At 40.2% G+C, this 27,783-nt stretch overlaps 1 long non-coding RNA gene across 1 annotated transcript; it reads right to left on the reverse strand.

The window, feature by feature from the left end:
- Nucleotides 1-18,782: 18,782 nt before the first annotated feature.
- LOC138916049 (uncharacterized) lies at nucleotides 18,783-26,306 on the reverse strand. The gene is made up of 3 exons (XR_011422683.1): nucleotides 25,531-26,306; nucleotides 22,388-22,540; nucleotides 18,783-18,980 (listed from the first exon to the last, which is right to left on the reverse strand). It is a non-coding gene; the product is annotated as an uncharacterized lncRNA (long non-coding RNA).
- Nucleotides 26,307-27,783: the final 1,477 nt, after the last annotated feature.

Here is a 27,783-nt window from a genome sequence, read left to right on the forward strand (position 1 = left end):
TCTCAGATCTACAAGTCTGTGAAACTTGCCTCTTCAAAAACCACAGCTGCAGGGGCCAGCCTGGTGGCGCAGCTGGGGTTTTTGAAGAGGCACGTTCTGCTTCAGTGGCGGGGTTTGCCAGTTCATATCCTGGGTGCGGACATGGCACTGCTTGGCAAGCCACGCTGTTGTAGGTGTCCCACATATAAAGTAGGGGAAGATGGGCATGGATATGAGCCCAGGGCCAGTCTTCCTCAGCAAAGAGAGGAGGATTGGCAACAGATGTTAGCTCAGGGCTAATCTTCCTCAAAAAAACAAAAACAATAACAAAAAAAACCCCACAGGTGCAAAAGTTGGTTCCCTGTGGCTTATACCTCTAGGATCATGTACAGTTTCTGATCTGGGGCTCCAAGTTGTTCAACAATGCACAGAAAAGTTTCATGGGATCCCACTAGGTCCTAGATGCGGTGTTAGTCATAGCTGCTAAAAGTATAACATAGCCTTGTGGGGAAGTCTGACACCTAAGCCATTGATAAGTAGAACCAGAGGAGGGAATGAGAGATGCCTGGGAAGCGGGGGTACCGAGGAGCCCGGGGGCAAGGCGCAGAGGATACCTGGAGCAGGAGGTGCCTCAACTAGGATGAACGAAGCTCAGCAGGTTACTAAGTTAACGCATCATTTCAGAGCACGTTTCCAACTCTGTTTCTGTCTATGAGCCCTCACAGCCTTTATTTCTGAGAGGATCCACTAAGGCCTAAGGAGATAATTAATCTAATTTTCTGAAAAAATAAAATAAAAACAGATAGATTGAAAAAATATGTTAGAGCTGGAGTTCTGGGGTTTGTAGGTTTGTTTCTTTGTTGTCCTTAAGAACAGAGGTAGGCAGCATTTCTGACAAGCTCTGTCGGACACTGGGATTCGAGTGTGGTTACCTTAGGATCTGAAAAACGTACTTTGAAAGATGAATATGCTTATCATTTTTGTAAATAAGAGACAACAAAAAGGGAAAGGTGTGCTTTGTATCCTCCACACCTGACACAGAGCTGGGAGTTCTCAGTCCTCTGCTTTGTTGAATGAATGACGGCCTTGTCCCACTTTGAGCATTTGTTTCTTCCTGGTCAAGAGCATTCCTTCATTATGACTGCCTTTCCCCAACACACACACACACACACACACCCCCTAAACCTTTGCCAAAACAGTTTACATACTTACTCTCCAATATATTTTTCCTGAATGTTTCTATCCCACATTAATCTTTCTCTTCTTGGAATTTTTGGTAGTTATTCTTAGTACATCCTCCCCACCACTACATACACACACACGCGCACACACGCACACGCACACACACGCACATACACACACACACACACGCACATACGCACACACACATGCGCGCACACACACACAGACACACACACACACCCTAAACCTTTGCCAAAACAGTTTACGTACTTACTCTCCAATATATTTTTCCTGAATGTTTCTATCCCACATTAATCTTTCTCTTCTTGGAATTTTTGGTGGTTATTATTAGTGCATCCTCCCCACCACTACACACACACACACACACACGCACACACACGCGCACACACACACACATATGCACACACGCACACGCACACACGCACACACACACACGGAGTCAAGTTAAAAGTTTATATGTTAAGTTTCGTTCTCTAAGTGTTTCATCTGTAAATTTCTTGTCTCTCTGATGAGGTGAAGCTTCTTGAAGTCAGGAACCAAGTCTCATAAATATTCTCATTTTCCCAAAGCACCTTGCTAAGCTGGCAATGTAGGCTCTATTAACGTCATACAGAAGAATTAACTTTTCATCCCATCAATAAATCTTTCCGCAGATATTCCCTCCACATAGGCACATTCCCCCATGCCCACCTTTACCTGCGCACACACACACACACTCTCTGTCACACACACACCACTCTCTTGAATCACTCTGGTCTTCAGCTTCTGCTTGCATAGCCTTAACCTACAGGAAATGCCAAAACATGCACTCACATGTTTCCCCCTAAACTCCCCTTCCATATTTTTATAAACCTGCTTCACTAGCCTGTAAAATCACCTATTTTTTAGTGTATTTGACAAAGTCCCTGGTGACATTACTAGACTCCTACTTTACCACTGGAACTCTGGAGCCAGAGAAGTTCAGAGACTTAATCAGGACATTTCCGGATAATCCACAAACGCTGGTAGAAAGAGCTCACACCATAGCACTATCTGTTCAATACTATTTCTTTATTGTCAAGTTTCTTACATTTTCCTCATTCCTTTTAACCTTATAAAATTCAACATTTTACTATGAAATGTAGCTTCATATGAGGAAAGACTACAAAATAACTTATTTTGGAAACATTCTAATAATATATCTGCATACATTTTGAAAACTATAAGGTAATATACAAATGTACAGTATTATGTTTTCAAGGAAGTTTGGCATCCCTAACAAAGTCTGTGCGTGGGAATTGGTTGAAATAGAAGCCGTTAAATGTTATCCTTCATTTTCAATGATATATATATGAAGTTATAATTGATAGGAACTATCTATAAAGTTGTAGGTGATATGCTGACAATAAATCGTAAGGTAAAATGTTCTGGTCTCCAACAGGAAGCTGAAATATTGTAGCTATAAATTATACTTGAATATATAATGCATGACCTAATAACCATATACATTTATATAAAATATTCTTTTGATAGGAACTTTGTTTTGGATCATTTTTATTAGTGAATTAAGAATTTAAAAAAATCTAATTAGCACTTCTCCTGCCAACATTAAGTTCTGAATCAGTATAATAAAATGTAATTTTCAACTAGTCTAAACACATGATGAAATACCTTCTTTCAGAGCCCCCTGAATTGGTTCTGGTGACAAGTGCTATACCTCTATATTTTACGTCTTGTTATTTGTATACTATTGCTTCTGTGACCAGAATTTCCTCATTTTAAGGAGAGAAATAATCTGATGATTTAAGGAGAGAATTAGCATGACAAAATCCGAAGTCCTATTTTATAATCCTATCGTAATTGAAATAGTTTAAAGTGTTTCTCCAGCAGCCTAGAGTCATTGGGGTGGGGAGGAAGAGACATGTCCTTGACACAGGTCCCTACTCACATTTCCTGGTAGTCACACAATCCTAGAGAAGGGTACAGAGAGAACTGCGAGAACATCTAACCAGAGCTTTCAAAACAGCCAAGGAAACAGAACATTTTACAAAAAGTTTCACTGCATTGAAATTAATTTTTCAACATTTGATTTATAGGGAGGGTCATACTTATTCCATAAAAGTACATGTATTCCTCTGTATGTGTCCCTTCTGCTGGCTGATTCCATCTCTGGGGTGATCGAGGCTCACTACCACTGAATGTGAAGGTGTAACCTGAATCTGAGGCGGGAATGGAAACCGCCCTCCTCGTTCACATTATCCAACCAGGGAACCAACGTCATTCATTACTGCATTTGAACCACATACCACAGAAGAGAGAAAATGTTGGGAATCTAAGCTTACAAGGCTGAACAACAGGAAACTCTGCCACTGCACTAGCAATGTCTGAAGGATATGCAGGCATGCTCCAGGCCTGCAAAGGACTTTATCCTGATCACCCATGGTTTGAAATGGGAGGATGGTGAGAGTTGCTTTTTTGTTATCCCTGAATGACCAGTTTTTTATTCTTATAAAAATCAGCCTTGGACATCCAGGTGGCATCACTTTCTCTTTTGTTGTTTTTCCTCTTTCCTTTTCTAATCCTGATCCCACTGTCCAGAATCCCAGCTTCATCGTGCTGCCATTCTCTGAGTTTGGGCCAATTGCACCTTACATCCAAAGTTCTTAAGTTCTTTTCCACTCTTGTGGTCAAGATCAGCACAGTCCATTCACCCAGCAGCTTCCTCCTGGCTCTCCCGTTACTTGGAGTGGAGCAACTATGTGACAACCGTTATTAGTAATGATCGTCCCTGATAACTTTGCAGTGTTAGTAAGCTAAAAGACTCCCTCCCTACTGTGGGCAAGCATAGGAAAGAATGCGGAGGTTAAGGGAATAAAGACATTTGTCTCGCCACATTTTCTGCCAACTGGAAACACTTGAGTCCTCCCAAAGTGGAGTGTCATCCTTTTCCAAATAAGTGGGCTAGGTTCTCTCAGTGCTCCATACACATCCAACCAGCGTCTCCTTGACACAGACAGCTACTTTTGAATAGTCACCATGTTAGTGGCTTTACCCAAAACTCCTTTAGGGAATTATTCCTGGTTCATTGGTATTCAGCCTTTGTAACACACTACATTACCACATTTCTGTCCTAGACAGACAAGGCCCTGCAGACTTGATATCTGGGGCTTCCAGATTATGGTCTGGGAGAAGACTTGCCTCTTGGAGAGGCAGTGGGAGATTGCCCCTCCCACCCCCCAAAACCAGAGTGTCATTGAGTCTGTACCTTTAAGTAATGTCGCTCATTGTTTTTTCTTCTGCTTGCTTTTTCTCTCAAAGCTTCTCCTCTGTGAAGGAGAAGATGAGATTTCTTTTTGATCCTGCTTAGTCAATGGTAACTAATTTAAATCGTGGATTTTATTAATATTATCCTAGGATGATGTGACTCCTCTCCCTTTCATAACAGTTTTCCATGATGAATTGTATATTCTTTACAGCCGCAGATTTGGCTTTGAGATTGCGTCTTATAGTGGCAATGATCATAACAGATATGCTGACACAGGCAGGGGGCACATTCAGCAGTACTTCAGTTTTGTTGACCTCTTATTCCCGAATCTTGCACAAAATCTCAACAGCTGACTGAAACTCAGGTGTCACAGTGTTCATTCTGGTGCCCAGTGTTATGATGAATTGCCAGAGTTGCCAGTTACAATGAGTCTTGAGTCTTCTCATTGGTTTAGCTGCATCCTAAGTCAGGCTTTCCCAATTGGTCCTTTTGTCACTAACCCCAAGACGCAGGTCAATTGGCAGTTAGGGTTCTTTCTAAATATCAAGACTAAGATGTAAAACTGGTGGCTTCCTTCCAAGTGGCCTGCTCTAGATGAGTCTCTGCAGGCTCTCGGGCTCTCCTCCCCTTGCTCAGGTTACCCAGCAGATTTACCACAGTTACTTTTGCTCTCCTAGGTAGAGCAGGAATGAACCCTGGAGATTAATAGGCATAATTCTAAACTTTTGATTCATGACTATTAGATTTTTTTTCCAAAGGCATGATTCTCCAGATCTCTTCTTTGATCAGAATGGATCTGTAAACCAAAGAGAAATTTAGCCTACACACTTGTTCCACACAGAACAGTTTGGAACATGTGGGTATGTAAGGAAAGAATCACCCATCTGTTGTGCAGATTCTGGTATTGTCTTTAAAATCTGTGAAGCTCCCAAATTTATGCTGTTGGTTGGTGGACTGGGTTCCTTAAATTCAAGGTTCCTGATGTGACAGTCTTTCTAGAACACCCACTAAATGGTTGTAATTCAACCCAGAGAGTGCTGTCCTCCTTCAAATTCTGAACTCATGAAGAAAGAACACTTGTCTCCTAATCCACAGACTCCTCTTCAATCTCTGTTTCCTTCCTTGGGCTCTAAAGAAATCCACAATGAAAGCAGCCTTTGACTACCTCTTGACACTCAGCTCCCACTTGTTCACATTTGGGAATGTTTTTGCTGAGGAATAGATGAGGCTTCTGTCTCACCACAGGTGTTCACGCAAAGGTCTGCAAGGGCAGGGTGGCGGATCCCTCCAGCACAGTAGTGCCTTTGTAGGGGGACAACACACAGTAGAGGTTGAACTCAATGAAAATGACTACTGTGGTCAAACCGGCTGGTAGGGCTCAGCAAAACAATGGTGTCCACTAGTCTTCTCACCCCTGCAATGTCTCAGAGACTCCACGCTCAACACAATATACCTCAGGTAAGTAACATTATATATTAGGACTGCAAATATCTTTAACTTTTTCAGACCTTAAAAGGGAACTGGTGCTAGATACTGCTCATGGACAGAATAGTTGAAAAATAATTATTATTTGGCATCTGCCTATAGCCTCGTTTGGCACGTGTGGTAGGCAGAAATCTAAGATAGCCCCCAATGTTCTTGCCATCTGGTATACAGGCTCTGTATAATGTTCTCCCTTAGAGTGTGGGTGGGACCAGTGAATCTGATAGGATGTAACTCCTGTAAAAAGGTGAAGAGATTTTGCAGATGCAATTAAAATTCCAAATTGGTTGAACCTGAGTTAAAAGGGAGGTTATCCCAGGTGGGCCTTAATCAGGAAGGGTCCTTGAAAGACCCTTTCCTGGCCTTTCCTTAACAGAGATGTTCTCTTGCAGGTCTTGAAGAAGCAAACAGCCGTGCTGGGTCCTGCCTATGGAGAGAGGTGGCCTCTCAGAGAGATGGCCTTATTCTTCAGCCGCAAGGAACTAAAAAGAGAGAAATTATTGGGAATCTGAATTCTGCCAACAACCCAAATGAGGTTCAGAGAAGACCCTGAGCTCCAGATGAGAACACAATCCAGTCAACATCTTGATTTCAGCCTTGTAAGACCCTGAGCAGAAAACCCAACTATGCCTTGCTTGTGAGATAATACCTTGTAAGAAAATAAACGTGTGCTGTTTTAAACAGCTAAAATTGTGGTAATTTCTTACAATAATGAAAAACTAAAACAGTGTACCTCTTTTTCCATTGTTTCTGACTCATTTTCCTGGGGTCTCACCAGTCTCCAAGAGATAGATTTGATTGAAATTTTAAGTCCAGGGTGGAGTGTTTAGAGCTTGGGATGCTAGTGTGGATTAGAACTATTTGCTTCTTGTTTCCATCTGATCAGTCCAGAAGCCCACACCAGTTTCTCAGCCACCTCTACTATTCCTAATTTTTCACCTGACATTAGGGCGGAATCCTCCCAGGCTCTCACAATTTGCCAGTGTCTACCTCCTCCCTACACTAGTAAGCAGAAGGGGGATGATGCTCAAGGCATAGCGGAGAGGAGAAGAGAAGATGGGAGATGCCCCCTACTCCCTTCATCCTCATAAAAGAAAGGCTTATAAGTTTCCACTCCCAACCATTTATAAGTGGGCAATAACTAGCCTCTCTACAGTTACTGTTAGCGTATTTATTAAGAAAGAAATCTAAATGAGATACCATCCTGTCTCTTTCTGATTCTTGAAAACTTTAGCTTTCTCTCTTTTCAGTGAGAACTTATTGTGACAACAGGGAGAACCCTGGAGGGCACAAATACCTCTCAAGCTTTCTAAGGCTGACTAGCTGATGCTGGCCCTTCACGAGCTCCTGACAGAATTTATTTTGGTCTTTGCTGATTTGTCTAATCTCAACTACCCTACCTTACAAAATTTCTCTAGCCTCATACCAAAGATGGAAGTCATTTTATATTCTTTCAAGACCAGGATATAGGGATATGCTTCCTCAGGGATTTCTATGCTAAAGGTCTCTTCTAGAATCAACAGCCTGTCTTGTCTAGGAGCCATCTTCTTTTAAATGTTTACTGATGTGTCAGATGAGGTAAGATCTCCTATCTTCCCAGTGCTTGCCTGCACTTTAAGTTGCTGAAGCATTCTATTCTTATAACATTACCTGTATAAGTCAGGGTTCTCCAGAGAAACAGAACCAATAGCATATATATAGATAGAAGAGGAGATTTACTACAGGAATTGGCTCATGTGGGTTTGGAAGCTAAGAAGTCCCACAACCTGCTCTAGGCAAGTGAGAGGACTAGGAAAGCCAGTGATGTAATTCAACCCAGTGTGAAGGCCTGAGAACCAGAGGAGCAAATGGTGTAACTCCCAGTTCAAAGTCAAAGGCCTGAGAACCAGGAGGCTGCCTGTGTAAGGCCCAGTCTGAAGGCCCGAGAACCAGGAGCTCTGATGTTCAAGGGCAGAAGAAAATGGACATCCCAGCTCAAGAAGAGAGAGAGAATTCTCCCTTGCTTTGCCTTCTTTTGTTCCAATCAGGCCTTCAAGGGATTGAGTGATGCCCACCCCCACTGATGAAGGCTGCCAATCTCTTTACTTAGTCTACTGAATCAAATACTAATCTCTCCCAGAAACACTCTGACAGGCACACCCAGAAATGATGTTTTATCAGCTACCTGGGAATCCTTTAGGCCAGTTAAGTTGACATAAAAAATTAATCATCATGTTACTCTTGTGGGTTCAATCCATAGTTCATATTCTGCCCTTGGTTCCTGCTCTATTTTGTCCCTCAAATCCTGCACTTGGAGCATCATCTAGCATCACTTATGCTATTGCTTTCCCCAAAGCCGGATCTCTTGTTGGCTGGGATTCATCCACCAGTGCCATCATATTGTTCCCGGCTCTTTTATCTTTCTCTGGGAACAATCCACTATTCTTTAAAAATTCCCCAGGGAATTTATCACACTTCATGAGTTTTCTTCCTCCATATCTCCTGTAGAAAATTAACTGGAATATTCTTAATAAGATTGCTTAATAAAGCTCCATTTCATTCTTAAAATTTACATTCTCCAGCATCTCTTCTGTGATTACATTCATCTCCATATGATTCCTGCCCCAAGAAGAGAATATTGCTAGCACCATCAATACTTGAACTGGCTTATTCTGCTCACACTAAAAGTGACATGGTGGCATGCTACTATCTCATTTCTGTGGTGTACTTTGTTGGGAGAACAGCTAACAGTGTGACTGTCGAAAATTTAATAATCTTGAAACTTAGCCTTCACAAATCTAACTGTGTCACCCCATCCTGCTGTATCTAAAAAGGATATAGGCTCGATTTGTTATTAGAAAGGGAGGCAAAAACAGTTGTATTCATAGCCAAATGCTCTAAGAGTGAAAAGGATGCTACAATATATTTCTCTACTGCTTCCATTAAGTTTCCTTTTCATCTGAAAATCCCACCTTGAGTGGAAATTCTGAATTCCCTACCTGCCCCACTACTTTCATATCTTTCTCTTCTCTGCTCCCAGCCCCAGTATCTCAGTTGCATATCACTGTCATCCCTTGTGCTCAAGCGAGGCATTCCTTTTCATCTCATTTGGCCGAGACAGACAAGCATCTTTCTACCCTGGTTCTTCAACATAGACAACCAGCACTACAAACCTCTCTTGCCCATCCTAGCATACCATTAAAATGTAATGTATTATATATATTAAATGTTTCACAAGATGTTACATAAATGACCTGTACCTGTATGGGGTAAATATGGGAAGAATCAAAAAGTTAAATTGGACAAAGCCACTTTTCCTCCAAAAATTCCCCTTGTCCTGTGTACGCTTTAGTAGGAAATCTGAAAAATGAGGAAAGAAGTCTTTACAGAAAGGATAAGACAGAAGGAATAGCAAACACAAAATGGCAGTACAAGGTAGTCAAGCCAAGACTGTTTCCACTCCCAGGGTGCCTCCACACGGGGCATAGCTCCTGAGCAATGATTGTAGGAAGTGTCCACTAGCATCTGCAGAACTATGCACCCCAATCACACACAAGAGCATGACTGTTAAAACGCATTTAAACAGAACCTCAAGTTTGAAAAGAGACTTACAAAGTGGATTTTGCCACAGGGAACATCTTTGAAACTTGAAGAGACAATTCCCAGATGGGTTGTCTGTAGATGCAATCTGGACCAGGGCTGTCTGTCACCTCCAGCTAGGAGACAATCTGGCAGAACACGAAAAGAGCATGGAGAAAAAAGGAAGATGGAAGCAGTCAATGCCGTGCTTATTAAGTGACTATCATTTCCATCTACTTCTTCACCTTTATTTGAAAAGTCTTCCTTGTCTTGTTTTGTTGCTATTGTGTAGAGAAAATGCAAATTCAGCCTAGAAGATACTGCATCTGTTCAAATGGAAAACGGTAGATGCCCTTTGAATTTCGTGTGAAATATAAAATGTATGTGAAATATTTTGGAAAAATACTGAATTCACTATACAGTTAAAGAATTATATAACATATATCACCATCAATTATTAGCATATATCATTTGGAAAATTTAACCTAAGCCAAAGTAATTTGTCAATACAATAGAAAAAAAATATTCAAAATGTTATGAAAGGATGTTAGCACATGCAATTTATGGATGAGAAAGCTGTACCCAGAGAGACTGATTTGTCAAGATTACACTGATGGGAAAATCAGGATTAGAATATGTCATTTGCCTCTTTGCCACAGCCATTTACTACAATATCATATACTTCCAACTGTTTGACATGAAACAGTCAAACAATTGATTTGCTTTTCAACAGGTAGCTGTTGCCTTGTGCAGGCAGTGTGGGAATGACATTTGTAAAAGTTTATTAGGAATATAAAATATAAAATTCTGAATGTAAAATGGAACAGTTGGAGACCTAGTTTTACTTTCTCAAACACAGCAATCTTCAGATTAATATAAGTAATTTGGTCAGGGACTCCACTTAAAATCAGTTATGCTGCAGAAAAGGATGTGAAAGTTTAGTATATACCAGGCACTGGGCATAAAGATGGAAAAGGCCCAGGCCCTGTCCTCAGAGAGAAACAGAGTCAAACGCATCTCTCCTGTGTGGTTTGTATTTTGTATGCTTTGGGCCTAGAAGTATCAGGCCCAACAAAGATCCCAATAAAGAACAAAATATTGTTATTTTTAATTTTGTCTTTGAATTTGTGTAAAATATTTGCCCTTATTTTCAGCTGTCAATTATGTTTGCAATTTTAAAACATGTAATGTATTCAAAGATGCAAACCGATATCTAAAGTGCCTGAGAGTAAAGGGACTGTTTTCTTTGCCGATTGTTCCCATCCTCCCTCACTTCTCAACATTGGAGTGGCCTGGGGTGCAGTCTTCAGGCATTTCTTTCCTCTCCACATTCATTTCCTTAGTGATCTCATTCAGTCTCATGGCTTCCAGTACCGTCTATATGCTGACAATTTGCAAATTTATAATTCCAGCCTAGAACTTTCCTTTCAACTTCAAACTAATATATCCAATTGACTATTTGAGATCACCACTTCAATGTTTAAAAATAATCTCAAACTTAATCCCTCCAAAACATGGCGCTGATAGGCTCTGCTCTTCCTGTGGGTGTACTCGTTCCAATAAACGGCAATTCCATTCTTCCAGTTGCTCAAGTTGAAACCTTGGAGTCACTCCTCACTCTTTTCTTTCTCTTATATCCCACAAATGCTCAGGAAATACTAGCTGTACTTTAAAAACACAACTTCAATGCCCATCACTTGTCATCACCTCCACTGCTGTCACCTTGGTCCAGGTCACTGTTGGCTCCTGCCTGGATGGCCACTTAGCCTCCCCCGTGGTCTCCCTGTTTCCACGTTGGCCTCCCTGCAATCTCTCTGTCAGGGCAGCAACCGAGGTACTCATTCTACTCTACTCAAATTCCTTCTTTGGCTTTCCATCTCACTCGGATAGAAAACCAAAGTCTTTACAATTACCTAAATAGTCCCACTTCCCACATTTGCTGCCTCTCTCTTTCCTCTCTGACCTCACCTTTTCCTACTGCCTGTCCCCCTTGATCACTGGACACCACTGACTGGAGCACTCCATGTGGGACTCCTCAGGGCCTTTGCACCTGAAGTTCTCCCTGCCTGAAGTGTTATTACTCTAGATTCATTCACTTCCTTTAAGTCTTGACTCAATTGAAAACTTCCCTGGCCACCTTACCTAAAATTGCAAACTATATGCCAAAGCACACGCACACACACACAACACTTCTATCACCATTCTCCTTTTAAATTTTCTTCTTAATAAATACATCACTTGCCTTTTTCTTTTTTTGTCTGACTCCCCCACTAGATGTTAGAGGTTCAGCAAACTGAAGCCCATGCACCAAATCCAGCTCCCCACTTGTTTTTGTTAGTAAAGAGTTGTTGGAACACAGCCATACCCATTTGTGTGTGTTGTCTACGGCTGCTTTCATTAGGCCCCAAAAGCCAAAAATGTTTATTATCTAGCCCTCTGTAGAAAAAGCTTGCCAATCCTTGTGACTATGAGCTTCAGATAAGCATGGGCCTTTGTTTGTTTTATTCTCTTCTTTGTCCCTAGAGTCATGCCTGGCACATATTAGGTATTTGATAAGAATTGTTGCCTGGTGAATAAATGAGAAAATGAGTGAATGAAGTGTAACTGGTTCCAGACTTTAAGGAACTTCATAGCAGGATGAAGTTGAGTTGGAATTCTCTGTGACTAGGGATCTACAGCAGACATTTCAGAGGGTTTTGTTGAAGATCTTTTTGCTGTTTTTCAACTAAGAAAGGCATTTTCTTCTTATCATTCATTCTAAGTAACAGTGGTCATTTCCTAGTGTTGACTTTAAATGAAATGTAAGACAACTGGTGGAGGTATTGTTATGATACCCATTATATTGTTACAGAATCACACCTGTAATAGGGCCATTAAACAAGCCCTTTGAGAGCAGTTAGGTAAGACTAAAATTGCCTTAAGGTGCCTATTGAAATTACCTGTGTGACCTTTTCAGGTCTGTTTTCATCTTGTTACCCACCAAGTGAGAGACAAGAGCTAAACCATTTTGAGTGCCGGATTATAGTAAGTACTGGTCATTGGAGTCCAGCAAAAAACATAGAGTCTTCTTTGGCTTTCCACTTTTAGGCAACAAAATAACCTATTTCTTCCAATGGAGAGATGAGGTTGAGAGTCTTTTGTTTGCTCTCTGGTGGCACTAGAGATTTCAGTAGTAAAAGCCAAATAAATGCCTCATTTCTTTCCTGGGGAACCCTTCACAAAGGAATTGGCTAAGACCCTTCTCTTGAGAGGGAGAGGTTGAGACTCTTTCAGGCAGAGGTGTTCCTTTTTTTTTTTTTTTTTTTGGTGAGGAAGATTGGCCCTAAGCTAACATCTGTTGCCAATCTTCCTCTTTTTGCTTGAGTAAGATTGTTGCTGAGCTAACATCTGTGCCAATCTTTCTCTATTTTGTATGTGGGACACCACCTCAGCATGGCTTGACAAGCAGTGTTTAGGTCCACACCCAGGATCCAAACTCACAAACCCCAGGCCACTGAAGCAGAGCACATGAACTTAGCCACTACGCCACCAGGCTGTCCCCAAAAGTCTTCTCCCTTTTTTAGTGTGACACTTTAGCACTCCATTCAAAAAACAGTTTATGGGTTAGACTGATTGATGGCAAAGATGACAAAACCTTGAGCAGTTTGTTAGCATGAGCTAAAAAATGTGCTCAGCTAACTGCCTTAAACATTTTAAAATATAACTTGCTAGCTGTAGTAAAGGCTGTCGAGCTAAGATTTGGGATTAATTGTTCAGTGTTCAACATGATTTGTGAATAATTGCAGAACCATAGCAATTAAATTGTACTTTCTAGAAAACAGGCAGCATATGCCTCCTGCTTCAGAGAGACCCATGGTTTTTTTCCTGCAGATTAGCAAACCTCTGTATTCTATTTGGATGTACAGGTGGCATCTCTTCTTTGAGTCTTCAGGATGCTGGACCCTCTAGGATATGTGCTATGTCATAAACTTAAATGATAAAAAAGCAATGGGGGCTCCTTCAGCCTCTAATTGGAACGACTCAATGCAGCAAAGAAACTGAGCAACTCTTTATTATTCCATTTAATGGGTTTTTTTTTTTTTACATTCACAAATCATTCATCAGTATCATTCGAAATGAAAAATGATAAGTGCAGTGATTCTTGGCACAATACATCTGGTTTTTTACCCAAGACTTGGTGTGTACGTACAAAAGTATTAGCGATGAAGTCATACCCTGGAGAGGATGCAAAGGAGGACTTATTCTTCAGTTCTGGCTGAATTCCCAGGTTTCGGCCAGTGCGAGTCTACCGGAATCAGTGATAATGTTTTCTGTCATGGTTGTAAAATACTTTCAGAGAAACATAAAGTTTTTATGAGAAGAATAGCAAAAGAGATGACTTCTTCTATGCCTGGGGGTTAATATTTGTTCTTGTTGACTCATTTGAGGATAGTAAAGGTCGAGATGGGGAAACAAAGGCACAAAGCTTCAAGTTCCTCTTGCTGCTGCTCAGTATAAACAGTAGCTCCTAGATAGGTGCAATAGCTTAAAATTTGGAGGCTCCCACAAATCCCTAAGTCACTAGACTGAAGCAGTGGCACGTGCTGGTTTTAGTAAAGTCATCTGCTTCATCACATTTTTCTTCTTCCTCCCCTTCCCTCTTTTTTGCATTAGGATGATAGAATTCTTTCTCTGATACATTTCCAGATTTCAAGTGTTATTTATTTAGAATAGCTTAATGTAATATGTCAGTGAGGTTTACAGGCCTTCCCAAAGAATGGGAGTTAGGCTGCCCAAACCACATGCTGTCAAAAACTATTTTAAGTGCCCTGTTTCATCAAGTAAATGCAGTTAGTTAAATTGAATTTGGAGGATTTTCTCCTCTTTGCGATGAATAGTGAAGGATTTGCATACCTGTGATAGTCCTGACTTCCCCTTTGTACAAGTAGAGAAGTCATTCTGATCTTGAAGTTTATTAGAGCTTTAAGCTGTCAGGTTATTACTGTCAGTTTCGAGAAAAGAAAGAGTTACTGATGTAAAATTAATTTATTGAATGGAATTGTTTTGCCCTCAGGGAATAACATCACCATTTAATTTAATTTCCCCATCATATTGTCTCATTTGCAGAGGAAAAAATAACTTTTCTTTTTAACAGAATAAAGTGCATTATGCTGAATGGTGTGCTTCATCCTTACAGGTTTTACGTGTTCTAGATCATCAGTTGTCATAACAACGTGATATATTGTGCAGTAAGTCTTGCTTGCTGAATTTGGGAAAACAGCACAGATTTAGATATTTACTTATAAGAAAATGTTAGGAGGATTTAATAACATTTATAAAAGTTTTTCTCTGGTTACATTTTTCAATAACAAACAGTTTCACTCCGGACTATCCTATACAAAAATATATTTTAAAAGTATATCTAAACAGTTAGATTTTAAAAAGCTTCGAAATCACAAATGTCCTTGTCACTAGCGGTGTTCTCAGCATTTGCTCAAAGATACGACTGTGTTCCACTGGGCTTCAGAACACAGTGTACTTGGCCTAGTAGGTGGCAATGGAAGGACAGAGGAACAAAGAGCCTAGCATTTAATTCACTCTTCAGGGAGAAGCCTGCAGAGGTGCTGGAGGGAAAGGTAGGGTCCTGGAGAAAACTATTCTCTTGAAGCCTGAAACACTAAGACTCCTTTGAGTTCTGTTCCCAGAGGACGTTTCTTTACAGGCAGCAGTTAAGTATCACACTAGAAAGTTCTGTCATGTATATATAGATCCAGGGAAATAAATAAACTATGCTACTTACAATATGAAATCCTTAAGGACTTCATTCATCTCTTTGTGTGTATTCTATTTAAGCAGGATAGTCTCAAAATCTCGTCTCTTCCTCCTTATAGCGAGCCATAATGGAAAATCAATATTTGTTCGACAAACACTTTTTATGTGAAATGCATAATATTTACTTCTACAGGTTGTAAAAAGATGCAGAGGGCACAGTTTCTAACCTCACAGAATTTGCAAGCATACAAGGAGAACAATACAATTACACCAAGAACACTGATACAGAATAGAGCCTAGCAACAGAGCAGACGTCCAGCTCAGGTATGCACAGGAACAGCTGTTCTAGTTGTAAAAATATTGTAGACTTTTGGACAGATTGATAAATAAATGCTGTCCCAAACCTGACCAGTGCTACCCCCATCCCAGCCACCCAGACCCTCTCCGAGGACCTTCATTTTCCCAGCTCTTCCTCTGGCAACTGAGGTGTTAAAAACCTTTCCAGAAAGAGCCATGAGGGACCCCGTCTCAATGAGGGAACCCATTCTGATTGATGAAGATCAAACTGGTACCAAGTTTTAAATATTTGAATGCCATCTCTAGTAAAAATTATCCTTAGAGATGTAAAAGTTTAGAGCACATGAAATCGCCATTTTTGCTGTTCAGGAAAAGTCATATATTAGCAATTTCACGTGATTCAATCGACACAAACCAGGTCTATAGGCATTCAGAGGAGAGAGTGATCGCATCCTGTTGTGTTGAGAAGACATCTTGGTTCTAACTGAGTGGCCCCCGAATTTCAGCATGAATCAATCAGAACCACATATAAGGCTTGTGAAGACAGCTTGCAGTAGGGCTGGGCTGGGAGCTGAGAATTCCCATGTTGACAAGGTTCCCAGGAGTTGCTGCTGCTAGTCCTGGAATCACCAAGAGAAGAGCTTCTTGACGTTCTTCCTGAGAGATCTGTTTTTATTATGTAGCTCTTATAATCCAATAAGGAAAAGAGAAGTCTTTGAATTAAAAAAATTGCAGAGATGCTTCACTGGAAAATCACAAAATGAAAATACGAAAAGATAATTAACACAAAAAGTCCAAATCACGAGTTATCAAAGACAGGAACATTAAAGAAACAAAGTACTACTTTTGAGTAGTCAATAGCCAAGATGGGAAAATATTAATAATACTCAATGTTAGGGAAGCTAGAGAGAAATGGATGCTCTCATACTCTGCAAGTGGAATTATAAAGTGCTAAAACCTTTCAGAAAGGTCATTTGGCAGTAGGTATCAAAAATCTTTATAATACTTAGGCTCTTTGCTCAAATATTTCCACCTCTAGAAACTAATGCCAAGGTTCTCATCAGAGCTGTACACGGATTTATATATGAATGTTCATCAAAGCATTATTTATATTAAAAATCAGAGGTAACCAACCTAAATATTTAACACATAAGTTCCATAGGATGGAATATTATAAACCGTTAAGAAAAATTTCTTAAAGATTATTCTTAAATGGGAAAATGAATAAAGCTGGAAATACAGCCATAGATAGAGCAAAGCTCCAGATTCTGCATAAGCTTTCACACAGGTAGTGTGTATATACAGAGGGATATAGAAGAAACACTGGGAGGGATTAGAATTGAAATGTTAACCACAATTACCTCTGAAGACATTACAGAGGATTTTTCATTTTCTTACACATTTCTGCATTTGCCAAATTCTCCATGATGAATTTTGTGAGGAGTGGTAAATTAGCTCGATGGTTTCAAAGGTTCTTTGCTCTTGGGAGAGTAAATTAGTAAAATTTTATGGTTAAAATGTTTTTACTCCTTGACCTAGTAATTGCACTCCTAGGAATATAACCTATCACAATAATCAGACACACATACAGAGTTTCATGTATTGGGAATGCTCACTGTAGCAGGATTTATAATTAAACTTACAGCCTAACCAAATGTTCATGAGTGTTGAGGAATGACTAAATAAATTGTGATTTACCCATAACATAATTCTAAGCAGGCATCTGAAAGAACACGCTGTTGAAGATTAATGACCCAGAGAATGGTCATTGTCTAATGTTAAGTGAAAAAAGCACAATTATAAACTGTGTACAATATGAGACCCCTCTTTTTTTTTTTTTTTTGGTGAGAAAGATTGGCCTGAGCTAACATCTGTGCCAATCTCCCTCTATTTTGTATGTGGGATGCTGCCACAGCATGGTGTGACAAGCAGTGTGCAGGTCTGTGCCTGGGTTCCGAACCTGCAAACCCCAGGCCACCAAAGCAGAGCATGCAAACCCAACCACTATGCCACTGGGCCGGTACCCAATATGATCCTACTTTTAGAAAACACATATAAATATGCGAAGAAGAAGACTAGAAGGAGTACATCCCATGTCAAAAGCGTTTATCTCACTATGTGTGATTTTTATTTTCTTATATAAATTCTCATATGTATTTTTCCAGTATTCTTAAAATTTTTAAATGAACACATAATGTTCCTAAAACTATTTTTAAAGATGTACTAAAAAGAAAAAAAAAAAACAACTGTCAGCTTTTTCAATAGTGAGGCTGCTTTCTAAGGTTGTAATTGTTCTTGCACCCATCTGGGCTGCCTTTTTGCATCCACCATTTTAAAAGCAAAAGTTCAATTAAAAAAAGAATGATGCATTTGAAAATAAAAAGAGAAATGGCTAAAATGATTTTTTAAAAGGCGTTCTTGTTTATCTGATTGGAAAATAGTAATCCAAGTATTACTTTCTCAGAAAAGAGTCCCTCAGCACAAATGTCTTCTGGAAGACAGTGGGTTCCTGAGGGCTTCAGTCACAAGTTCTGGCCTGAGGTCCAGAGACCAAAGTCTTTGAACTCACATAAGAGGTTTCCGCCTCGGGTGTAGACCTCCCCTTGTCTCCCTGCCGTGCTGTCACTCTGGAAAGCAGCAGCCAATATACACTAAATGGCAGTTTCGCTGGGAGCCAAATGGGAAGGACAGAAGGTGGTACCAACTTGCTTGGAGGTAATTGGTTGGCACCCAGCACACTCATCATGCCTTCCTTTAGTGCACTGCCCTTCCACCCACTCTGTAATTCTCCTGGAACTGGTAATCCAGGGATCACCCCTCTGGTAAACCCAGAGATAGTCATTTGGCCCAAGCCAGGCCAATCAGACTCTTCTCTCCTAAACTGGGCCATTTGATGGAATGGGCTGAAGGGACTCTCCAAGAGTTGCTACTATTGAATTCTCTGGAATTGCTCTCATTCTTTAGCTAACTGAGTCCTGGTTATTTAACTTTTCCTTCAGTTCTGGAGGTTACCCAATCTCCTTCCAATAGAGTCTTTGTTTTTAATTGCCAGTGAACATTTCTATTTCTTACACTCCAGAAGTGCTACCTAAGGTGTAGCTGAAACTTAAAGGGTATGTAGCGAAGGAAGAGTGAGATTGGGTGAGGGCAGAGCAAAGGCTCTGGTATAATCCAGTCAAGCTCAACCAAATCTGTTAAAGCATCGTAGAGCGTGCCTGCGTACATCATTTCCAGGGTCATTGTGAGAATTGGCTTCTCTTACCCTGTCCACTCTTGAGGCTTCAGCCACAGTGACCTTCTTCCTTTTCCTCAGAAGACCCAGGTCCCTTCTTGCCTCTATGTAGTCTTAGCACATGCTCTCCTTCTGCTTGGAGGTTTATCACCATCATCACTGCAGTCCCTCAACAAGCAAAGTCCTGCTTGTCCTTAGGATCTTAGTTAAATACCGTTTCCTCAGAGAAATCTTCTGTGTCCGCAAAGACAAAGCAAGGTCAGTTCCCCCAAACTTCTTGCAGGCATTAATAATAATCATAACTAAATTATTCACTTTACAGTTAAGTATTGAACATTCATCCATCCTTCTATAATATACACTCCATGACTGTATGGAACCATGCCTTTCTATATACTGAGGCTGTGTCCATTACCGTATATCCAGTTTCTAGGAGAAAGCCTTACATGTAGTAAGTAGTCAAATATCTGTTGAAGGAACAAATGATCTGGGAAAACAATATATGTGAAAACTTTTGAAAAGATAATATAAGAAAATGAAAACATGGGGTATGGTAGAGTTCCACATTCCATGATGTGTACAGTTGTGTTACTTATTTTCCCAATATTACCACATTTCCTGTATATCGCTGTGGGTCACTGAACGTCAGGGAGCTTAACTGCCTTTCCTTCTGAGGACTGATTTGGAAGAGAATAGTTTCAAAGGTGCAGCCTATGGGGCTGGCCCGGTGGTGCAGTGGTTAAGTTCACACATTCAGCTTCAGTGGCCCAGGGTTTGCTGGTTCAGATCCCGGGTGTGGACCTACCCACCGCTTGTCAAGCCATGCTGTGGTAGGCATCCCACATATAAAGTAGAGGAAGATGGGCATGGATGTTAGCTCAGAGCCAATCTTCCTCAGCAAAAACAGGAGGATTGGTGGCAGATGTGAGCTCAGGGCTAATCTTCCTCAAAAAAAAAAGTGCAGCCTAATAGGTGGCAGTGTCTCTAAGGGTAATTATCAGTGTTGGCATGGCTTTGGCCCCCGCATACCCCACAGACACTCCAAATAACACAAACGCATATTTAAAATAGTGTATTTTCTAAACAAATGCTGCCTTAAGACAAGTAGCTCTCCCTTGCCACTGGATTTTCACCCCTAGCCACTCTTATATAGAAACCCTAGAGATGGTACTCTTGTGGAGTCTCAGTCCATCTGATTTCTCCCCTGCTAGGGATCAGTAAGAGACGAGAGACATGTGCCATGGTAGATAGTGGCCTGACCCAAAAGGATAACGGGGAGTTAATGTTCACATTGGAGAGTAAGGAGATAGGGAACTGGGCATTGTCACCTGAACTGCAAGAGAATTATATTAACAAACCCAGCCTAAGAACAAAGAATATTCCACAAAAGAAACAAAATCATTAAAGATGCATCTTGCACAATGATCATATTCTTCTCCATTTTAGTTATGCCACTAGGAAAATAATAGCAATATTTGCCATGGCACAAAGATACAATTTTACAATTGCTTTCACAACAAAAACAGCTTATTTCTCTCCCAACTGTCTTTTGAGGCCTCTGTTTACAAGCTCGGGGAGGGGAGCATGAAATAATATGAAAGTTGTAGGTGAGAAAGAATAAGCACAAGCATTCCTTTGAAACATTCTTAATAAATTTTTAAATTAATTTCCAGGCTGATAGGTCTCAGAAATCAATTTAAACTATTTAACTCACCATGCAAGAATGAAATTATTAAAAAAAAAAAAGGAGGCAAGCTGAAAAATTTTGAAGGCTATGTAGGAGAAAGCCTTCAGCAGACAGCAGGAAGGAAAACTGCAGGCTTATAATGGGATTAGGAGGGGTTTTTCTCTGGGAAAAGTGCTCACTGAAGAGTACTAAGAGGTCCAATTAAAAAGACCATTATACTCTTATGAATAGTTGAGATTTCAAAAACTCATCCTAAGATAAGACTTCTAACCAGCTCATCCTAGCTGATCCTATAAACACATTTTTAGTTTCTTTTCTTTCTTTCTTTCTTTCTTTTCTTTCTTTTTTTTTTTTTTGCTGAGGAAGATTCACCCTGAGCTAACCACTACTGCCAACCTTCCTCATTTTATATGGGAGCTGCAGCCACAGCATGGACATTGACAGATGAGTGGTGTAGGTTCTTGGCCAGGAGCCAAACCTGGGCCACCAAAGCAGAGTATGCCAAACTTAACTACTAGGTCACCAGGGCTTACCCTTTAGTTCCATTTTTAAAGAAGTTTACATCAGAGGTGCTAGACTCTATCTCTTCCCCTTCAAAATGTGTCTATTCCAGGATCTCCCATGTATACACAAGTAAACACCAACTCTGTTAGTTTCCCACTATTCCTTCAATATAAAGAAAAGTACCCTTGTCACATTATAACTTTGCTCTCTTGGATTGAGCACAAAAGAGTAGAGGAAATCTGTAGATTTTTTCAGGAGTCTGATAAGGTCTTGACATGCTTTATGCAAATGTAAACTAATGCCAAATGTCCTCCTTGGGCATCCATCTACATCATCGGGGCAGAAACTCTTCCACACCCAACCTTTGTGTTTCCAGCTGTAATGCTGGGTGGAAAGTGTAAATTTAAGAGGTATTTGGATTAGGGGCCGGCCTGGCACCGCAGTGGTTAAGTGCGCACGTTCTGCTTCGGCGGCCCGGGGTTCCCGGGCTCGGATCCCGGGTGCGGGCACGGCACCACTTGGCAAACGATGCTGTGGCAGGCATCCCATGTATAGAGTAGAGGAAGATGGGCACAGATGTTAGCTCAGGGCCAGTCTTCCTCAGCAAAAAGAGGAGGATTGGCAGCAGTTAGCTCAGGGCTAATCTTCCTCAAAAAAAGAGAGAAATATTTGGATTATTTAATAGGACTAAAGTCGTTCCCAGCAGTGCCCTGTTCTTCTTCATATAAGAAATATTCCAAAATGGGTCTAATCCTTGCATTGGGAAAGCAAGAACAAAGCATTACTTCCAGTCTAGGTAGCTTTTCAATAAATTCAATTATACCTTGCAACTGTTTATTGAATCATCTCTAATCCTAAACTGGATTAGTTTATGTTAAACAAGACCAAGAACCTTACCACTGGTTCCTTTCACTACTCATCCATCCTGCATCTAGTGACACAGACGTAAAGCATTCAGTTAACTGAGCATACAGATCCTTCTCTCTCTCCACACACACACACACACACACTTTTCTATTTATCTAAGTATTTATTAAATATTTAACCTAAGTATCTTTCTATCCTTCTATCTGTTTTAGAAGAATTTTAGGAAGAATCTTTAGAGGAAAGTTATGAAAATAAATTTTCACTACCTAGTTCCTTACCCCACCTACGCATGCTTACACACTCATTCACTCACACCCGCATGCACACTCACACACTTTTTTTTCTTATTTGAAGCAGCCACCACAGCTGTCAGTGCCTCAGGGGCTTTAAACATCAATCAGTTTCACAGCTGGAGGCAGAGTGATCTACAGCAATAAAGCTTAAAGTGCTTCCTTTTCTGATATAATTTGATTCTTCCATCCATTAGAGCGCACATTTTTTTTTTCAAAGCTAAAGCAAATGTTCTCTGTCCATTCCAGGGCAAATAAATAGTTACCTTAAAGAGGCAGAAGGTATTACTTACCAGTTAGGATGCTGGATGGAGAAAATCCATCCAATCATCCTTACTTCTTCATTGCTGAGTTGCTCGTCTTTGTCTCTGGGATTTGTCTCTTTCCTTCTTCCTCGGGGCTGCCAGTGACCTTGGTTCTGTTGCTCTGGGAGTGAATTCTGGCATCTATAATAAGAACAGATAACAGTGGCTTTGTTGAATATGTTCTTGGGTTTCTAATTCTAAGCAATTCAGTGGAATACAGAAAGGTGCTACAACATTCACTCATACTTTTTTCACTGGACCCAAAGTTTCAAAGCTTCTCCATCAACTAGAAATCACTCCTTTGATCACTAGTTTTAAAATATCTTAAACGTGATTCATCCTTGTCATTATCACTGTGTGTCTTACAACCTTACTGTAACTATGATTCTTTTGTCTTGTAGTAGTTTATTTTAAAAACTGCTAGAAAGGGATCTGAATTCCACCAAATTTTGACAATGAGAGTTGCAAAGAATTAGTTGTTGTCAACAAGGACGTGCATTCAAAGATTAATGATTACGGTAGGTCAGAATCCTGCGGTGGAATAGGGCATTGCGATTTTGTTCTTATCTAAAAAGACTGATTGGAGTGCTTGGGTTTGTTTTGTTTTGTTTTGCTTCAAAAAGGATATAATTTTGGCAACAAAAAAACCAGATATTTTTAACCTAAATGAGCAATCACATCTCAGGCATCTTGAAGCCTGCTAGCCCAGTCCGTCTGCAGCTGCCTCCACCCCTTCCCAGCTGTTGGCAGCGATACTGTCATACTTGTGGTTGTGCTCCTATTGGCTCTACCAAAGTTTCTCTCCATTTCTTTTGCTTCATTTTAAGCATCATCATAGCTTAGAAACTGTTAAGTTAGTCTTTATTCATGCAATCTAACTACTTGATAGTATCTACTTGATACATACATTGCATGAATCTATACTAAAATACATAATGATGGAATCTGAAAAGATTAAAGCTAAAATGGTCCTCAGAAACCTCTAGCCGAACAATACTTCTCCGTTCCACCCTTTTCATAGATGAGTAATAGGAGGCCCAGAAAGTTTAAATGATAACTCAAGGCCACACAGGTAGTCATTTATCAACTGAAATTTTGACGAAAATTTTCTAAATCCCTATTGCTATGGACTGAATTTTGTCCCCCCAAAATTCATATGCTGAAGCCCTAAACTCCAATGTGTGTATTTGGGGACAGGGCCTAGAAGGAGGTAACTGAGGTTAAATGAAGTTGTAAGGATGGGGCCCCGATCTGATAGGGCTGATGTTTTACATAAAGAGGAAGAGACACCAAAGTTCTCTCTCCACCACGTCAGGGCATAGAAAAAAGCTGAGCATGTGCCAGCCAGGAAGAAAACTTACACCAGGAACTGAATCCTGCTGGAAACTTGATCTTGGGCTTTCCAGCCTCTAGAGCTATGAAAAAATAAATTTCTGTTTTTTAAGCCACCTGGTATATGATATTTTGTTATGGCAGCCCAAGCTAAGACATCTATCTTTCCAATTTTTTGTTTTAATTTTGTGATTGAATGCTGAGCTCTAATCTTTTATAAGAGATCCAAGCCCACCCTCCCACTCTGAGTGGAGTATGGAAGGGTCCCTGATAAAACGTGTTTACTGGCTGAGGACACCATAGGTGATTGAGCCAGCTGCCTGTGTCCAAGCTACTGTGGACAGCACCAAGGAAGGAAGAATCTCAGGCTTCACCTGATTTGATTTTATTGTCTCAAATTTTCCTAGCTTTAATCTCTCACAAATGGAGCTAGTTTTCATTTATTTTTATTCTGTAAATGTTGGCTCCTTGGTTTCGTTCTTCCAGATTGGCGTGTGTGCTTCCTACCTGACTTTGTTTCTTTTCCCCTCATGCTCCTTCTCCATCTTCTCCTCCTTCTTTTACTCCTAGAGCCCTGCTTAATTTTTGTAAAAAAACTCTATAGTCTATTACAGAAACTTATTAATTATTCTTTATAAATGACTCATAATGAGATCCTTCTTGAATAAATGCCTTTGTCTTTCTCTGAAACAAAGACAAAGTAGAGAGAGAGAAAGACAGAGAGAAAGAGAAAGAGGAGGGGAGAATTGTGTTCCCACGTGAGTCAAAGTGAAAAATTAGTTTTTTCCGAGATGTTTGCTTTGCAATATTTGTTTAGGAAAGCCAATTTTTCTCATATCTGAAATTAAATTTTAGGAAATGTACTTGGAATTAGAAATAGGTAATAATTACCAGTCCACGTATTTATTGTTGATGAGGGTTTAACTGGCTAAGAATTTTGAAGAAACAATGAAGTATATTGCACTCAATCTTCCGTAAATTTTGTTTTACATGCCATTCTATGTCTCAATCCCTCCCATTGACCTTCTCTTCCTGAAGCAGGAAGTCAAACTCCTACATCTGGCACCTGCCGCTCCTCATGATTGAGCCCCTTTCTATTCTCCAGCCTTCATGCTCGTCTGTCTGTCGCATGATCCTTGCCCTAGAAAAACTGGTTGATCTGATGTCTCTTAAAATCACAATGTGAATTTCTATCATTTTGTCCTTTATTCCTTTCTTCTCCACTACTCAAATAAACTCTACCTTGTCTTCGATGTCAGCTCCCAGGCCCCATCTCCTTCTTCAAATACTCCCACTGACAGCGATTTCTCCTTCCTTGCTACTTCTATATCACTTAAAGTCTGTATTAGTCATTTGTTACTTAGATGCTAATTTGTCATTGGATTTATCTTCCACATGTGTATGTTCTGACTCTTTAAGAGCCAGTGGTTTCCAACACTCTACCCCCAGCACTTAACACAATGTCATGCACGTTTTAGATGCTCCTTAGATCTGTTCATGGCGATCACAAAATTGTTCTGTAACTACTCTTACTACCACCACTCACTACCTCTGTGCATGGAGCAACTGCTGTTCCAAGCGCCTTACATCGATTCTTCATCTACTCTTTCCACAACCCTCAGAGATGTGTGCTCTTTGCTATTTCACAAATAAAGAAAATGAGGTTTGAGGTGCCATATTAGACTGATTATTTCATGACTAAATGATGGAGAAACACAGGTCAATTCCTTCTCCGTGTCAGATCCTTTATAGACATTACATCATTCAATTTTCACAACAATCCTGTAACATGGCTTCACCTGACAGATGAGAAAATCCCACTCCAAGAGGTTAAGTAACTTGGCCAAGGTCAGGTAAGGTTTCAGACACCAGCTTTCCTCCTCTTTAAGGATAATAGTCTTCAGTAGCTGTTTTGGGGATTTGGAGGAAAAATACTACATTACAATGTAATATGGGTTTGCAAAACTTAAACTACACCCTCGTTTAAATAAAAATTGCCAAATACAGATTCAAGAAATTTATGGGTGTTTAGGAATAAATAATATACTTTAACTCATTAATGGGTATCATTCCAATATAATTTGTATGTTGGGAAAATAAACTTCCTTCAGTAGGGAACTCTTTCAGGATAATTGATTTCAGGTTGTTAGTATGAGAAGAACCTTATTTGAGCAGTTGGTTCAGGGTATGGCCCAGGGCCTCTGAGCACAGAGTACTTGGCATGGAGCACGTCTGGAGTCTGCCAAGCAGAGGGTTGGGTCTCTTCAGAGAACTGCTACATTTTAAAGGGAAGATATTTTTTTTCCCCTCTTCAGAGCATTTTCAAATCTTGGCACTAAAGAGGGGGAAAAAAGGTATGTCTTTTCTTTGAAATACTGGCTTTTTCTAAAAAGACCACCCTCTCCCTAAGCCTTGGAAACTTCAAACAGTCTGACCGAGAAGTCAGAACTCCTCTGGTTGAAGAAGCTGTTATCTTGAAAGCTGCTACAGGCTATAAGCTCTTAGAGGGTCCTGGAGCTCAGAGTCTGTTTGTATTCATTTTTAATAAGCTAAATGAAACGTGGAAGAGAATTCTGAGCGTGTGTATAAATGCATACATGTGTGTATACCTATATATGCATACGTTCTTGTCTTTTAACATCGTAAATGTATAAAATTCAGTTAAATATGCACCTTATGAACTAAAGGTGTGTATTTTTCTTAAAGAAATAATATTCAAATACAAATGTAAATTTTATTTGGAAAATTTTGATTAGGCTTTTTTACTAAATATACTCTTGCAGGAAATTTCCTGTGAAATTTTAATTGGATTTCATACTTTTGGTCTTATTTTTATGCACCTCACATTTCACTACTCTGTAAGAATTTGACACAATTTCCATGTGTTTCTCTTACCTGATATTACAGTTTAAATACATTTTAAATACATGCATTAAAGAGCAAAATTCAAAGTCATTGACTAGGGTGAATATTAATTTTAATGCAGTACCTCTATTTTGGGCACGTTCTACCCTGTGGATTCTTTCTGTGTCTCCTTGGCCCATCCAATTGTTACTCTTGCTTTCTTTTTTAGGGAAAAAGTCCCAAATTATACATATATACACACATATGTACCCTACTATCCTCTGAATGCCTGTAGAGAAGAAAATAATGACCAGAATATTGAATTGCAGTCCGAAGTGTTTTGTTTTCCTGCAGTTCCCATATCTGTACCCGTCTAGGAGTTCCAAAGTCTTGAATAGTGCCATAGTGTATCTTTGGGCTACATCTGACACTCTTTGGATCCCACTTCACATCCCCTCTATCCACTTTCTGCTCCAATTATGGCTGTGGCAACCAATCTCACACAGATGTAACCACAAACACCTGGCCTCTGTAGCATCTCCTTACTTTTTGACCCAGGGCTTCTTTGATGACTTGTGAGAGGCCTCTGTGAAACAACCACCCTGTTCTGACACAAGCACACAAGAGTGCAAGGAGTCAACTCCTCACAGGGTGACATTAGACCGATGACAGATGTGACACAATGAATAAATACAGCCTTTTCCATCCCTCAGGTAAACAAGTCAGAGTTGCATCTTACACTATTTCAGAGACTCCCCAGCAAAACGGATCCCTGGTTTCCTCAGCAGTGATCAGCTTAATAACACACCCAAGGATTGACTTTTCCTCCTTCTAGGTGTCACATTTTGCCAGTGGTTCTTAGTCTTGGGTGATTTTGCTCCCCGGCTGTGCCCCTCCTTGAGGATATTTGGTAATGTCAGGGGACATTTTTGGTTTTCACACCTCAGATGTAGAGGTTATTGGCATCTAGTGGCTAGGGGCCAGGGATGCTGCTAAACATCCTTCAGTGCATGTGACAGCCCATTCGACAAAGAATTATTTGGCCCCAAATGAAAGGCTCTGATTTTTAGGGAAACCATACCAGGGCAAAAGTTATTGGGTTCTATCTACATTATGAAAATCTATTACAAAAGTTTTTATTAAAAAAAAATACATCTGTGTGTATGTGTGCATATCAGCTATCAGCTCAAATTGCAACTTGTCAAGAA

This window comes from Equus caballus, chromosome 10, assembly GCF_041296265.1.
Source record: "Equus caballus isolate H_3958 breed thoroughbred chromosome 10, TB-T2T, whole genome shotgun sequence".
Lineage (NCBI taxonomy): Eukaryota > Metazoa > Chordata > Mammalia > Perissodactyla > Equidae > Equus > Equus caballus.